This window comes from Entelurus aequoreus, linkage group LG08, assembly GCF_033978785.1.
Source record: "Entelurus aequoreus isolate RoL-2023_Sb linkage group LG08, RoL_Eaeq_v1.1, whole genome shotgun sequence".
Classification (NCBI taxonomy): domain Eukaryota; kingdom Metazoa; phylum Chordata; class Actinopteri; order Syngnathiformes; family Syngnathidae; genus Entelurus; species Entelurus aequoreus.
The window spans coordinates 58,511,382-58,527,979 of record NC_084738.1 but is presented as its reverse complement, the minus strand read 5'-3'; the positions used below and the strand labels follow the sequence as shown (position 1 = coordinate 58,527,979).

General features: G+C 39.6%; 1 protein-coding gene across 4 annotated transcripts in view; it reads right to left on the bottom strand.

Moving 5' to 3' along the window:
* LOC133656094 (thyroid hormone receptor alpha-B) overlaps positions 1-16,598 on the bottom strand; it is a 350,922-nt gene that overhangs the window by 85,461 nt on the left and 248,863 nt on the right. Inside the window, exon 1 of one of the 4 annotated variants that reach the window (XM_062056911.1) lies at positions 6,295-6,467. The exons of the other annotated variants lie outside the window; for them this stretch is intronic. The gene's annotated coding sequence lies outside the window, so the exon portion shown is untranslated. Of the gene's footprint in view, positions 1-6,294; positions 6,468-16,598 lie in introns of those variants that run through there. 4 annotated transcript variants of the gene reach the window in all.

The following is a 16,598-nucleotide window of genomic DNA, read 5'->3' as shown; positions in this document are numbered from 1 at the left end:
AAATCGATGCCGCACAGCGTCGACTCCGCCGTAGCGCGTCCCTAATCAAAAGGCCTCACTCTGCCCGGCGAGTGTTTGTTGGCGGCAGCAACAATCGAAGAACACTGGGCGCGGCGGGAAAGCGGAGAGAAAAAGTGAGAAATAATCACCATCGTGTTGTTCCGACAATCTGCCACAGCCGGGAGGCCGCGCTATCGTTTCACTTTTACAAGGAAATTTGAATGGAATGTTTTTATGGATAGATGAGTCATTCTTAAAAAAATGTTTCACCAAGTACCACCTCAGAAAACACTTGCTTCTCAAGTAGCACCGTATTGACCGTCTTTAAAACACAGTAGCGTAGTAGGCCCAAGTATTCATTTGGAACAAGGCAGAGGTTTTATTTAACAAGTATATTCAATAGAGATTTCCGATAATATCGGACTGCCGATATTATCGGCCGTAAATGCTTTAAAATGTATCGGAAATTATCGGTATCGGTTTCAAAAAGTAAAATGTATGACTTTTTAAAACGCCGCTGTGTACACGGACGTAGGGAGAAGTACAGAGCGCCAATAAACTTTAAAGGCACTGCCTTTGCGTGCCGGCCCAATCACATAATATCTACGGCTTTTCACGCACACAAGTGAATGCAACGCATACTTGGTCAACAGCCATACAGGTCACACTGAGGGTGGCCGTATAAACAACATTAACACTGTTACAAATATGCGCCACACTGTGAACCCACACCAACAAGAATGACAAACACATTTCGGGAGAACATCCGCACCGTAACACAACATAAACACAACAGAACAAATACCCAGAACCCCTTGCAGCACTAACTCTTCCTGGACGCTACAATATACACCCCAAAACCCGCCCTCCCCCAACCCCGCCCACCTCAACCTCCTCATGCTCTCTCAGGGAGAGCATGTGCCAAATTCAAAGCTGCTGTTTTGAGGCATGTTAAAAAAAAAATAATGCACTTTGTGACTTCAATAATAAATATGGCAGTGCCATGTTGGCATTTTTTTCCATAACTTGAGTTGATTTCTTTTGGAAAACCTTGTTACATCGTTTAATGCATCCAGCGGGGCACCACAACAAAATTAGGCATAATAATGTGTTAATTCCACGACTGTATAGAGCGCTATCGGTTGATATCGGAATCGGTAATTAAGAGTTGGACAACATCGGAATATCGGATATCGGCAAAAAAGCCATTATCGGACATATCTAATATTCAATATTTTGGGCCACTTGTCAGGTAGTGTTGAAGGCAGGCTTGATACAGGAAAACATGGTTTTAATGTCCAAAAATGAAGGTAAAACACGAACCAGGAGACAGGAAACAGCAAACAGGAACAGGAAAACAACTCACAGCATACAGGAAACGTCTAACAGCTATCAGCAGGGTTTCCCACACATTAATTTATTTGTTGCGGCCCGCCACGAAAGAATTACGTCCGCCACAAATAAAAAAAATAAAAATAAAAACTTTTTTTTTTTTTTGTCCTCTCTAGCTTCTCAGGCAAATCATATAGTTGATGTAGATGCCCATATCGGCTGTTCAGATTTACTTTACAAAAGAGAAGTGTAGGAGACTTCTCTTGTTGCCTTATTTGTATTTGACTTTATTAAATGTATTTATATTAGAAACACAACATGTGTATATAACAAAGGGTGCAAAGTCTGCAGGCAGTAGGAAACACATAGTTAAGTGTAGGGCAGACCTGGGCATTCTGCGGCCCGCGGGCCGCATCCGGCCCTTTGTGCGTCCCTGTCCGGCCCGCGTGAGGCCAATTATAAATTACAAAATACATTTAAAAAAGTATCTATGTCGAGTGTGCAATACAACGGTGCTGCTTTTGTTTTGAAAATCGTTATTTGTATTACTTCCGTGTGGACGTATGCGTGTGCGTGATTGTGTGTGAATGTGAACAGCTGCAATCACAAATTACAAAATAAAGTTGAAAAAACATCTATGTCGTGCGCGCAATACAACTGTGCTGCTTTTATTTTGAAAAGTATTATTTATGGGCGTGTGTCCGTGTGTAACCTGCGAGTGAAGGTGCACATGCAGCGACAAGTGATGCACGGTTTACACCCGAGACGCTAAAAAGAGAAAAGTTGATGAGGAATGGCGTGTTTTCAAAAAGACAGGGACTGCAAAGCAACGTCCACTCTAAGGTGCGTGCCTGCGCAAATGCGCACTGCAAATATATGCCGCGCACCAAATCAAATCCCATCTGAATTCTAAACAAAATAAACATATTTATTCTATGTAATTTTGCAATGCAACTTAGAGTGACAGTGACAACAAGCGGCTTTAACGGTGTTCGTCAACACCGTTCAATTGAACACCGTTCAATTATTGTAACGTCTATCGAGATGCTTCGAGGACAGGAATTATATCGATCACTTTATTGAGCAAAACTGTTTATATTCGGACATAACCACACCAAAAACATGAGTAAAACACTTCTATCTCGAAAAACTAGTCATTTTCTGCCGTACAAACCAGGCCAAAACCAACTTGTCATCTGTCACCAACACGCATACTAAACCACTGGTGCGTTTACGGCCACACAAAAAGTCGGACAACTCAAACACCACACAAAGTTACACTATGACTCCTCAGTCATACGTGTGCTTATTTTACTGTCATTTATTATTAATGTTAATTTATTTATATTAGTCATGGAATGCTGTTACACACACTATGTTGAAGTATTACTATTATTATTAATTATTATTATTATTATTATTATTATTATTATTTATCTTACGGTATATATCAAAAATATTATTGAGCAAAATTTAATTGAAATATTGTCGATGTGGCCCTCCAGCAGTGCTCGGGTAGCTCATGCGGCCCCCGGTAAAAATTAATTGCCCACCCCTGGTGTAGGGAGTAAAACTGATGGCAGTCTAAAGTTCAAGATTTTTGGAGCTCTTTGTTCAGTGGATCAGATGTTTGATGAAGCTCTGTGTCTATCTACCACCACTACTGTTTTCTGTTTATTTGTTACTGACTGTGGCAGGACACCTCTGCCTCTGTTTCACTTTATGTTGCTGGTAAATAATATGGTTGTAGTAGTAGGCTAAAGTTAAATTATTTAGTATGCACTAATTAAAGGGGCAGAGCTTTCAGACATTTTAGCTTTTATATTTTATAAGATATATTTTTTGTAAGAACCACAATTAATAAATATATTTCAGTGAATAACTTATTGTTCAAATCTGTATATAAATATGTACATAAAGTGTTGTAATTATATTGTAAAATGGATGGATGGATGGACGTTTAAAACAAAACTGTTATTATTAATTAGTAAGTATACATTTTTTGAGCCTTTTTAGAGAAAATCAAATCATTGTAGTAAATTATGCAAATTACTCGATGATGTCATGGTGACCACGCCCATAGCCACGCCGCCACCGCCACAGGTATCTTGGCAGTTTATGGGAAACACTGATCAGCATACAGGACACAGCAAACAATACTCCAGCCTTGACTGGAGGGCGAGGCAGGTATATAAAGTAGCCTGATAGGCACTTGCCACCAGGTGTGCCAGACTGCCAATCGGGGACAGGTGAGGGAAACAAGCGTTCAGGGAGACGTGCAGGAAAAGGAACAAAAAATAAGAGCGCTGACAGGAAATAAAACAAACACGACGGAAAAACCAAAACGTAACTAAACTGTTAGTGACAAGCCTGACACCACTGTTTGAACAGTCACACTGTGTTTGAGTTTCTACATACAGCTACAAAAGTGAAACGACAAAAAGAGCAAAAAAAAAAAAAAGAGTACATACGATTGCACCAAGCATAGACGAACAACATCACAATACAAAACTGCCATTTCAACACCCACAATACTGTATGGCCAGAGACAGAGACTCCGTCCTAGGCTGCCCACTAGCTCTCGGCCAATGCCCAGACCGCGAGGGTGAGCGAGAATCCTTCCAGAACAGTGATTCTCAAACTCCGGCACGCGTCCATCTAGTGGTACGGCAAAGAATCACTTGATTAAAATACAGTGTTTTAATTTCCGTATTCAAACACAGTGTTACTGTTCAAACTGAGTGGCCAAATATATTAAATATACCGACTAATTTATGGATTTATCTCTGACAGTAGTCATAATAAAAATAGTTAAAAAAAAAAAAGGCAAATACAGCTAAAAAGTTTTTTTTATAAATTTGTGCTATGGCGCCATCTTATGGCCGAATTTGTTGAATGCAGGTGTCCTTCCATTTACGGGTCGTGCGTTTATTTTTTTTTCAACCGGAATGCCGTGTTTGTCTTCCGGCCGTTCATAGCGTTTCTACGCGTATGGATTCTGCATTCATCGCTCCAAGCAACGTTTTGTAAGTTTTACAATACAACTAAAACTATTCTCACTTACTAAACCGTCCCATGTGTGATGTCAGTAGGAGTGTTTTTACGCAAAATTGTCCGTGCTATCGTAATGTAATCAAGCTAGCGTCATTACATTAGCTACTATGCTAACATGTTTACGAGTGCCAGTCATAGTTTTATTACGTTACAAAGGCATTCTTTTCGTATTGTTTCAGTTTCACAAATTCCTCAGTGAACTCACCAAAACGTCACCGCAGAGTTATTTAGTCTGTTAAGCTGATTGGAGAGCTAGCTTGCGCAGCTTGTGGGTCCATGACGATGACTTCTCTTTTGTTTGATCATCCGTTTTACTGCAGTGTTACAGACACTGTTTGGAAATAATTAAGGTATGTAAATAAATATTTACAACATATTTCTGTGTAAATAACATATATATATATATCTGCGGCTTATAGTCCAGTGCGGCTAATATATGGAAACATATTTTTTTCTTCTGAAATTTAGTTGTGCAGCTTATATACCGGTGTGCTCCATACTCCGGAAAATACGCTATTTGTTCAATAAAACCTTGTTTTTAATGAATAATTAGGTCTACTGCGCAACTGTATTTTAATGTTGGTCATTATGGTGGTACTTGGAGAGCCAAGTGTTTTTAAGGTGGTACTCGGTGGAAAAAAAAGTTTGAGAACCACTGATATGGAGAGACTGAAATGTCCGATATAAGGCTGGGCGATATATCAAAAATACTCGATATATCGCGGGTTTGTCTCTGTGCGATATAGAAAATGACTATATCGTGATATTCGAGTATACGTTCTCACACAGTTGCTTTTAGCTGCGGGCATTACACTACAGGCTTTTCTCACTCTTTCTTGTCTCTCCTTCTCCCAGAGACTTAAAACAAGCGCACCTTCTTACATACGTCACATACTGTTGCGCGTGCAACGTCATACGCTCTCGCGGAGCAGAGAGGTAGCCGCATGGGTAACGTTAGCTGTGATGCTAACGGAGAGGTGCGAGTGGTAATACGAGAGAGAGAATGTGCGAATCTGGTAACAAATGAAGGAAGAAGAATTCATTCCCAAGAAAAACAGCACGGGGTCCATCGTCTGGCGGTGGTTTGGCTTCAAGCGGAAAGATGTTGAACAGACAACCGTAATATGTCAAGTATGCAGCAAAAGCGTACAAAAAGTAGCATTACTGCTAATATGTAGCATCATTTGAAAAGTCACCCGCTAGAGAATGAAGAGTGCTTGAAACTCTGCATGTCAACATATCCGTTCGGTGCCACACCAACAAAATGCCCAAGCAACCATTTCCAGATCAACACCGTATGAAAAAAATAGTCATCAACAGGAGATAACGTCCGCAGGAACCTACCACATAGCGAAGGACATACACTATTTGATTTCCTATTATGCAGCTCATTTTTATTTGACAGTTATTGAAATATCTTGTGTGACATCATGCACAAAAGTGCACTTTATTTGTTTTAAACTATTGTAGTGGCGTTCTGTACAAAAAGTGCACTTTAATTTAGTGTTGTTTTGATATGTCATCTTAGTGACATCATGCACAAAAGTGCACTAATAGCTTGTTTTAAAATGTCTCTGACAATCTTGCACGTTCTGTTTTGGAAATGACATGAATGTTTGTGCCACTGCTTAATAACTGTTTATTAAATACACTTTTGGTAAATTGACTTAGTTGTGATTTCCCTCTCTGCATGAAAGTTTAAAATGAGCATATATTAATGCAGTATGAACAAGAATGTTTGAATGTAGACACATAGAATCATCATACTGCTGTGATTATATGCATTAAGTGTTCATTCAAGGCTAAGGCAAAATATTGAGATATACATCGTGTATCGTGACATGGCCTAAAAATATCGAGATATTAATAAAAGGCCGAAAGTGCCGTAGAGGTCATGAAGGTACTCACCCTTAATGCGCAGTCCATTCAATTTATCGCTCTTTTTTGGGCTTTGCTTCTGTAGCAGTATGTAGAAATGGCGCCGCTGACGTGGTTGCATCAGCTCTGTCTTCCTTTAATGTCTTTTATGTGCTTTGTTTTCCTTAATGTTTCCCTCTTGTTACCATGTGGTTGGTGCTTTTTGCCTTATTTTTTGTATCCCTATAATTTCTCCATCGTGGGACATATAAAGCCCATCCTAAAAAGGAGCTCTTTTATCTTATTTTCCAGCATGTCCACACCAGATGTGAGCTTCCAGACCCCAGAACAAAAGAGAAGAGAAGTGGCAAATGAAAGCCAAATCCTGCAGAAGCTGACATGTTTGTGGAAAAAACCTGGTCAGGGAAACTCCTCCGTGATGCACTTACCGTATGTGTGCTTTGTAACCATCCATACTTAACCATATCAGCCTTTGATTTCACAGAATTGTTGCATGCGCTCAAAAAGTACTTAAACACACTGAAAACATCTGATTTCAAAGAATAGACGAATATATAAACACTCTCCTTGGCAGAAGAAACATAAAATATTGTTTTGACTTCTTCAAAGTCATATCATTGTCACTGGAGTGTTTAAATATGTTTATCTTCTCGTTGTGGTAATCTGAAATTTCCTTGCTCATTTCTGTTGTCTGCCCTCCATGTTCACTCTCTCTCTCGTTCACAGTATGGAGTGCAGCTGACGCAAGGCAGCAACACACACCTGACTGTAATTAGAAACAGCTTATTTAACCTGGCTGCTGACAACCTGTGAGCGCCGGAACTTTGTCTACTGTTTGCTTCTGACGCAGTTGTACTTAGACTCGCCAGCGGACTCACTAGTCCAGGGGTCGGCAACCCAAAATGTTGAAAGAGCCATATTGGAGCAAAAATACAAAAACAAATCTGTCTGGAGCCGCAACAAATTAGAAGATATTACATACAGATAGTGTGTCATGAGATATACATTGAATTGAGATGACTTAAAGGAAACTAAATGAGCTCAAATATAGCTACAAATGAGGCATTATGATGCAATATGTACATATAGCTAGCCTAAATAGCATGTTAGCATCGATTAGCTTGCAAGTCATGCAGTGACCAAATATGCCCGATTAGCACTCCACACAAGTCAATAACATCAACAAAACTCACCTTTGTGTATTCACGCACAACGTTAAAGGTTTGGTGGACAAAATGAGACGGAAAAAGAAGTGGCATAAAACACGTCCTAAAAAGTCGGAGAAAGTTATACACTACGGTGAGTTCAAGGACCGCCAAAATTAGTAGGACAAAACGGCACTCGCCAAATACTCGAATCAGTGAAGCATGTTTAATATAAACAGTGTGATTTATAACAATTAGGGAGGTTTGTGTCATGTTTGTCCTCCTACAGAAACCATATTAAAACAAAAACTTTTTTTTTTTCCCCCTCATCTTTTTCCATTTTTCATACATTTTTGAAAAAGCTTCAGAGAGCCACTAGGGCGGCGCTAAAGAGCCGCATGCGGCTCTAGAGCCGCGGGTTGCCGACCCCTGCACTAGTCCGTCTTGTGCTTCATTCTCAGGTTTGCTTGTATTTTTCCTAGCCTTGTCTAGCGCCTTTATTTTGTACTTTGTCTTTTCAGTAGGGATGTCCGATAATGGCTTTTTGCCGATATCCGATATTGTCCAACTCTTTAATTACCGATACCGATATCAACCGATACCGATATCAACCGATATTTACAGTTGTGGAATTAACACATTATTATGCCTAATTTGGACCACCAGGTATGGTGAAGATAAGGTACTTTTTAAAAAATGTTATAAAATAAAATAAGATAAATAAATTAAAAACATTTTCTTGAATAAAAAAGAAAGTAAAACAATATAAAAACAGTTACATAGAAACTAGTAATTAATGAAAATTTGTAAAATTAACTGTTAAAGGTTAACAGCACGCACAATCATGTGTGCTTACGGACTGTATCCCTTGCAGACTGTATTGATATGTATTGATATATAATGTAGGAACCAGAATATTAATAACAGAAAGAAACAACCCTTTTGTGTGAATGAGTGTGAATGAGTGTAAATGGGGGAGGGAGGTTTTTTGGGTTGGTGCACTAATTGTAAGTGTATCTTGTGTTTTTTATGTGGATTTAATTTAAAAAAAAACCCACAAAAAAAACCACGATACTGATAATAAAAAAAACGATACCGATAATTTCCGATATTACATGTTAACGAATTTATCGGCCGATAATATCGGCAGACCGATATTATCGGACATCTCTACTTTTCAGTTATACTTCTTTCATGAAGTGTATCACCTAGCCTTGTCTAGCGCTTTTGTTTTTTTGTAGGTATTTATATTGGTAGTTTTTACATGGTGTGTTTTTGTGTATTTGCCTCCATCGCCTTTGTTTTTGCTATTGTGTGCTACCTCTTGAATAAAGAGAAAGACTATTGACAGCACGCTAAAACATCTCTGCATCCTTGGGATCCACCACACCAGATCGTTACAGAAAGTTCCGGCCAATACTATGGAACCCGCAGAGACAGACTCCTGGAAAAGAGCATTTCAAGGCCATGCTCAACGGATCAACCAGCAGGGGGACCAGCTTGACCACCTGAGCCGAGGTCTACAGGGAATGTCGGAGCGTCAAGACGCCATGTTGGAGCGAGTCAACATGCTGCTAGCCACCGTCATACCCACCTTGACCACTGTGCCTGACCAGGCATCCACCCAACCTACACAACCCGCAAGTACCAGCAACATACGGCTATCCCGACCTGAACGTTTTTCCGGGGAAAGGGAAGACGTAAGACAATTCCTGACGCAGTGTGAACTTCATTTCGAGCTAAACGCTTCCGCTTTCACCTTTGAGCGGGCTAAGGTAGCGTTTGTTATCTCTCACCTGTCTGGCCGTGCTGGCACCTGGGCGACTGCTGAATGGAACCGTCAGACCACCTCCAGCTCCACATACGCGAACATTTCCAAATCCTTGAAGCAAATCTTCCAACGACGACTCCCAGGTAGAGAGGCAGCGAGATCCCTTTTCCGGCTGCAACAGGGTTCACGACGGGTCGCGGATTACGCGATCGAGTTCCGCACCATGGCCGCCGATTGTGACTGGGGGCCCTCGGCGCTGTGGGACGCTTTCTTCCTGGGTCTCGCGGACGAGATTTGTCACATGATGATCCCGCTGTCACTCCCGACGAATCTGGATGATCTCATCGAGCTGGCGGTGCAAATCGACTTCCGCCTATTGGAGGAGAGGAGGGATCGACGAGGGAGACAAGCCCCACCTAGCAGCCAATCAGCGCCTGCTAGACCTGCCATCTGCAAGACGGAGCAACTCGAAGACACCTCTCCTACATGGCAGATAGATGAGCCGATGCAACTGGGAGGCCGCCGACTCACCACCGCCGAGAGGGAACGCCGTGTTCGCCTCCAACTCTGCCTATACTGTGGGGCCGCTGATCACAACCCGCCTCGCCGCACGGCCACGAGTGCGCCCTCACTCGCCAGAGGACACGTCCACCAGAGGTCGCCGTTCTACTTCGTTGGCCGCAGGCAGAATGCAGCTAAAAGGTACTCTTTCTTGGTCTAACCAACAAATAGACATTTGCGCTCTCATTGACTCAGGAGCAGATGATAACTTTTTGGATTTTGAGTTCATGAGACTCCATAAGATTCCTGTTGTCAAACTGTATGTGCCCAAGAGGGTATATTCTCTTGATGGGCGCCTATTAGCCAGCATAACCCACCAGACACTCCCACTCAACCTGCGCTTGTCTGGTAATCATTGTGAGAAAATAATTTTTCTTGTTGTGCCATCACGGTCCGCGCCCGTCATTCTAGGGTTAAACTGGTTACATAAGCATAACCCGCACTTAGACTGGTCTCGTTCGGCCATTATTAATTGGAGTGTAACCTGCCACACACATTGTCTTCGTTCCGCAGCAGGATCTCATACACCGCCACCTACCGCTGTTATAGAGAACATAGACTTGACAAACGTGCCCAAGCACTACCATGACTTAAGAGCGGTGTTTAGCAAGGATAGAGCACTCTCACTTCCCCCCCACCGACCCTACGATTGTGGCATTGATTTGCTAGCCGGGGCGGCGTTTCCATCGACCCGTTTGTACAAGGTATCTAACACCGAACTCAAAGCACTAGAAGAATACATAAACACATCTATAGCTGCGGGCCTCATTCGCCCTTCGACCGCACCTGTAGCCGCTGGATTTTTTTTTGTCGAAAAGAAGGACAAGTCACTACGGCCTTGTATAGACTACCGCACTCTTAATCAGATTACTGTCAAGAATAAGTATCCTCTACCACTCCTTGATTCTGCTTTTACTCCATTACAATCAGCTAGGTTTTTTACTAAACTCGATCTACGTAACGCTTACCATCTAAATCGCATCCGAGAGGGGGATGAATGGAAGACCGCATTCAACACTCCTCTCTGACATTTTGAGTATCTTGTCATGCCTTTTGGATTTACTAATGCACCTGGTGTTTTTCAGGGCTTCATTAATGACATTTTTCGGGACATGACAGGTCGTTTTCTCTTTGTTTACCTGGACGATATATTAATTTATTCATCAACATTTGACGAACATGTGCAGCAGGTTCGGTTAGTCCTTCAACGATTGCTCGAGAACAAACTGTTCGTCAAGGCGGAAAAATGCGAGTTTCACTCATCCTCCATTCCCTTCTTAGGTTTTATCATTGAGGAGGGTAGACTCAGACCGGATCCCGCTAAGGAAAAAGCAGTAGTAGATTGGCCCACTCCGGTTTCCAAGAAGCACCTTCAGAGATTCTTGGGCTTCGCTAATTTTTATAGGCGATTTATTCGTAATTTTAGTCGCGTCGCTGAGCCACTTACGAGGCTAACCTCTACTAAGGTTCCGTTTGAATGGACACCCGAAGCCAATTCCGCGTTCTTGAGGCTGAAAAGATTGTTTACTTCGGCTCCTGTTCTCTGTTACCCTGACCGTTCTCTCCAATTTTTTGTTGTGGTGGACGCTTCTGATTCAGGTGTAGGGGCCGTACTCTCCCAGCAATCTACCACCGACCAGAAGTTGCACCCCTGTGCTTTCTTCTCTCGTCGCCTATCCCCTGCTGAGAGAAATTATGACATTGGCAACAGGGAGCTTCTGGCGGTCATCTTGGCCCTTCAGGAGTGGAGACATTGGCTGGAAGGGGCGGAGCTACCATTCATCATCTACACGGACCACAAGAACCTGTCCTACTTAAGGACCGCACAGAGACTGAACCCCCGCCAGGCCAGGTGGGCACTATTTCTGACCCGTTTTAACTTTATCATCACTTTCCGACCTGGTTCTCAGAATGGGAAGCCCGATGCCCTGTCCCGTGTCTACTCTTCGTCCTTTGAGACGAGGGGGGGGGGGGGGGGGGGGGGGGTCCTGTGGTAATCTGAAATTTCCTTGATCATTTCTGTTGTCTGCACTCCATGTTCACTCTCTCTCTCGTTCACAGTATGGAGTGCAGCTGACGCAAGGCAGCAACACACACCTGACAGTAATTAGAAACAGCTTATTTAACCTGGCTGCTGACAACCTGTGAGCGCCGGAACTTTGTCTACCGTTTGCTTCTGACGCAGTTGTACTTAGACTCGCCAGCGGACTCACTAGTCCGTCTTGTGCTTCATTCTCAGGTTTGCTTGTATTTTTTCCTAGCCTTGTCTAGCGCCTTTATTTTGTACTTTGTCTTTTCAGTTATACTTCTTTCATGAAGTGTATCACCTAGCCTTGTCTAGCGCTTTTGGTTTTTTGTAGGTATTTATATTGGTAGTTTTTACATGGTGTGTTTTTGTGTATTTGCCTCCATCGCCTTTGTTTTTGCTATTGTGTGCTACCTTTTGAATAAAGAGAGACTATTGACAGCACGCTAAAACGTCTCTGCATCCTTGGGATCCACCACACCAGATCGTTACACTCGTGTTTGATTTGTAAAGGTTTTAGAACAGGGGTCCCCAAACTATACTTGTTAGTCATCAATCGTGAGCGCTACGCCAACTTTGAAGTGCACAGAAACATTATAGAGGCACCAAAATGTCCTGCCCATGGTCCAAATAATCAAAAACCAACACACAAGGTTAATAGAAATGGTACAAAACACACAAGCTGCCCACTGAACATCATAAAAACATGTCCAAACACTGCACATAATTAAAAAATAAATAAATATATATATATATATATATATATATATATATATATATATATATATATATATATATATATATATATATATATATATATATAAATAAATATATATATATATATATATATATATATATATATATATATATAAATAAATAAATAAATATATATATATATATATATATATATATATATATATATATATATATATATATATATATATATATATATATATATATATATATATATATATATATATATATATATATATATATATATAATAAAAAGGATAGATGTTGATAGTCCAACTCATACTGACTGGTATAACAAACAAGCTATGGAAATTATATCAGTAGAAAAAACTGCATTTAGTTTAGATAATGAGTCATATATTGGAATATGGGATCCATTATTTTAAATTTGTTTTAACTATTAAATGAACCTAAAATATGACTTCTTTTATCTTGTGGAAAATATTGGCCACAATGTGTTGTCAAGCTTATGAGATGCGATGCATGTGCAGGTCACTGTGACACTATTGTTCATTTTTTTATTGTTTTATAAATGGCTGTGATGATCATGTCAATGAGGGATTTATAATCACTGCCATGTTGGAATTCTTATTAATATTGATATTGTTGTTTATATTTTTCATTTTTGTTTGACTACTTTTGGATTGTTTTGTGTCATGTTTGTGTGTCCTCTCAATTGCTCTGTTGATTGCTATTCTGAATGTTGCTGGGCCGGGTTTGGTTTTGGAATTGTATTATTATGGTATTATTGTGTATTATTTTGTTGGATTGATTAATAAAAAATAAAAACAAAATAAAAATAAAATAAAAATAAAAATAAAAATATGTCCAAGCACCGCACACAATTCAAAATGACACCCATACACAGTAAACCCATTGCAAAGCATGATGGGTATTTACAAAACACTCTCTTGCCACACTTTAACATGTTTGGCACATTTTAGCTGCTTGATATCCCCGACTGATTACAAACTTTAAGGAGGTGGTCAGGGAAGTATACACTCAATATTCAATGTTTTACCATTTATACTTCATATTGTAGTGATTGGGTGAATTATTGAGAGGTAAAGTTGCGTGTTGTTGTTCAATCTGTTGATGTTTTTTGGGGAAAATATTGCATATTTTGTGTGTTTACCATATAAAACACAAAAACATGTTCGTAAAAATTGAATCGATTCTGAGCCGAATCGTCACCCCAAGAATCGGAATCAAATCGTGAGTTGAGATTCATATTCCTAGCAGTTAGGGCGTTCATACACGTTTAAACTGGGTCATGATGTTACTGAGGTTACTGCGGTATTCATGTTAGCATTTAAAATACTTAGCGATTAGCACTGTAGTTACAAGCTAGAGATAAGGGGTGCTAGCGGCTGGCTAGCAATTAGCGGCGCTATCTGCTTTTCCAGGAAATGAGCAGCATCACCGTTAGGCTTGGGTACCTTTTCCATTTGAATCAAACAGGTACCAATTCCTAGTACCCTAGGAATTGATACTGGTATTATACGGTACCAATTTTTGGTACTTTTGTGTGAGTTCCTGCGTTAATTTAACACTGAGCTGACAATAATAACTGTGTTTTCCAGTTGTTATATTTTGTTTTCTTACACTTCAGAGTATCATTCGCAAGTATGCGTTCATTTCAGTTTGTCCGAGGTGTGTTGCCGTAGTCAGGAAGTCGTCTTTACCATTAAGTTGACTACAAAATGTTAATACTGCAAGTATTGTACTTATTACACTCCAGCTGTTTTGATTGTACAATGCATCTTAGTTGTAGTTTTCAATACCAAATTTAGAGGCATTGAAATATGGTACTTTGTCGTAGGAATTAAGTCGCTACCAGTAAAAGGTACCAAATTTGGTAGCCATCCCTAATCGCCGTGCTGGGAGTTTATCGAATTACGATAAACAGTCGTGTTTTTTTGAAGATCGACATTTTGAACGGGAATCCGAAGTGTTTGGAATTTTACTGAGGTTTACCTTTAAAACTGGTAATCGTTACCATCCAACTTACGAGGTCAGGTTTTTCTCCTTGAGACATTAAAGAGTAGTAAAGTGAGAAAGGCTTGAACTTTTGAGACAAAGCAAACAAAACCCTTGAAGGGAGGCAAACAAATCAATTGGGGCAGTCCTTGAACTCACCGTAGTTTGTTTACATGTACAACTTTCTCCGCCGCTGCCACAGAAAGACGTGTTTTATGCCACAGCTTCTTTGTCTCATTTTGTCCACCAAACATTTTATGCTGTGCGTGAATGCACAAAGGTGAGCTTTGTTGATGTTATTGACTTGTGTGGAGTGCTATTCAGGCATATTTGGTCAGTGCATGACTGCAAGTTAATCGATGCAAATATGCTATTTAGGTTGCTGAGATAGGCTCCGGCACCCCCCGCGACCTCAAAAGGGACAAACGGTAGAAAATGGATGGATGTACATATAGCATCATTATATTTAAGCTCATTTTATGTATTTAATTTATAATTGCATGTCTCACAACTGATAGTTGTTTGTGTGCCATATTGTTCCAGACTACAGCAAACGTTTCAATGTTGTTCTAGACCACAGCAAACGTTTCCATGTTGTTCCAGACCACAGCAAACGTTACCCAGCTTGCAAAGATTGTAATAAATCCATTAGAAGAAGACAGCCTGCCGTTTCCTTTAACTTGGATACACACATCTATACCTCTGGCCTTTCTAAGCTAGTAATTTCCAGGAGTTATTTCACCCTCTGAGAAGTTTTACTAATGTTTTCCAATGTTGCAAACATTTATAGAATAAAGATTACACTTCAACATTTCCGTCAACGAAGATTTGCGTCAGCCTGTGACACAGTCATTTTGATAGTAGGCTAATATAGACACTTACATCATGTGTTGTCTTCATTATAACACTTACATAAGACATTTAAAGTCATTTTGATAGTAGGCTAATACAGCCACTTACACCATGTGTTGCCTTCAATACAACACTTACATACGACTTTTAAAGTCATTTTGATAGTAGGCTAATATAGCTAATATAGACACTTACATCATCTGTTGCCTTCATGATAACACTTAAATAAGACTTTTAAAGTCATTTTGATAGTAGGCTAATATAGACACTTACATTATGTGTTGCCTTCAATACAACACTTACATAAGACTTTTAAAGTCATTTTGATAGTAGGCTAATATAGCTAATATAGACACTTACATCATGTGTTGCCTTCATTATAACACTTATATAAGACTTTTAAAGTCATTTTGATAGTAGGCTAATACATAAGACTTTTAAAGTAATTTTGATAGTAGGCTAATATAGCTAGTATAGACCTTTACATCATGCAATCCCTTCATTATAACAATTATATCAGACTTTTAAAGTCATTTTGATAGTAGGCTAATATAGCCACTTACATCATGTGTTGTCTTCATTATAACACGTATATAAGACTTTTAAAGTCATTTTGATAGTAGGCTAATATAGCTAGTATAGACCTTTACATCATGTGTTGCCTTCATTATAACACTTATATCAGACTTTTAAAGTCATTTTAATAGTAGGCTAATATAGACACTTACATCATATGTTCTCTTCAATACAACACTAACATAAGACTTTTAAAGTAATTCTGATAGTAGGCTAATATAGAAACTTATATCATGTGTTGTCTTCATTATAACACGTATATAAGACTTTTAAAGTCATTTTGATAGTAGGCTAATATAGCTAGTATAGACCTTTACATCATGTGTTGCCTTCATTATAACACTTATATCAGACTTTTAAAGTCATTGTAATAGTAGGCTAATATAGACACTTACATCATATGTTGTCTTCAATACAACACTAACATAAGACTTTTAAAGTAATTTTGATAGTAGGCTAATATAGAAACTTATATCACGTGTTGCCGTCACTATAACACTTACATAAGACTTTTAACTTAAAGTCATTTTGATAGTAGGCTAATATAGACACATCATGTGTTGCCTTCAATACAACACTTACATAAGACTTTTAAAGTCATTTTGATAGTAGGCTAATATGGACACTTACATCATGTGTTGCCTTCAATATAACACATATATTAGACTTT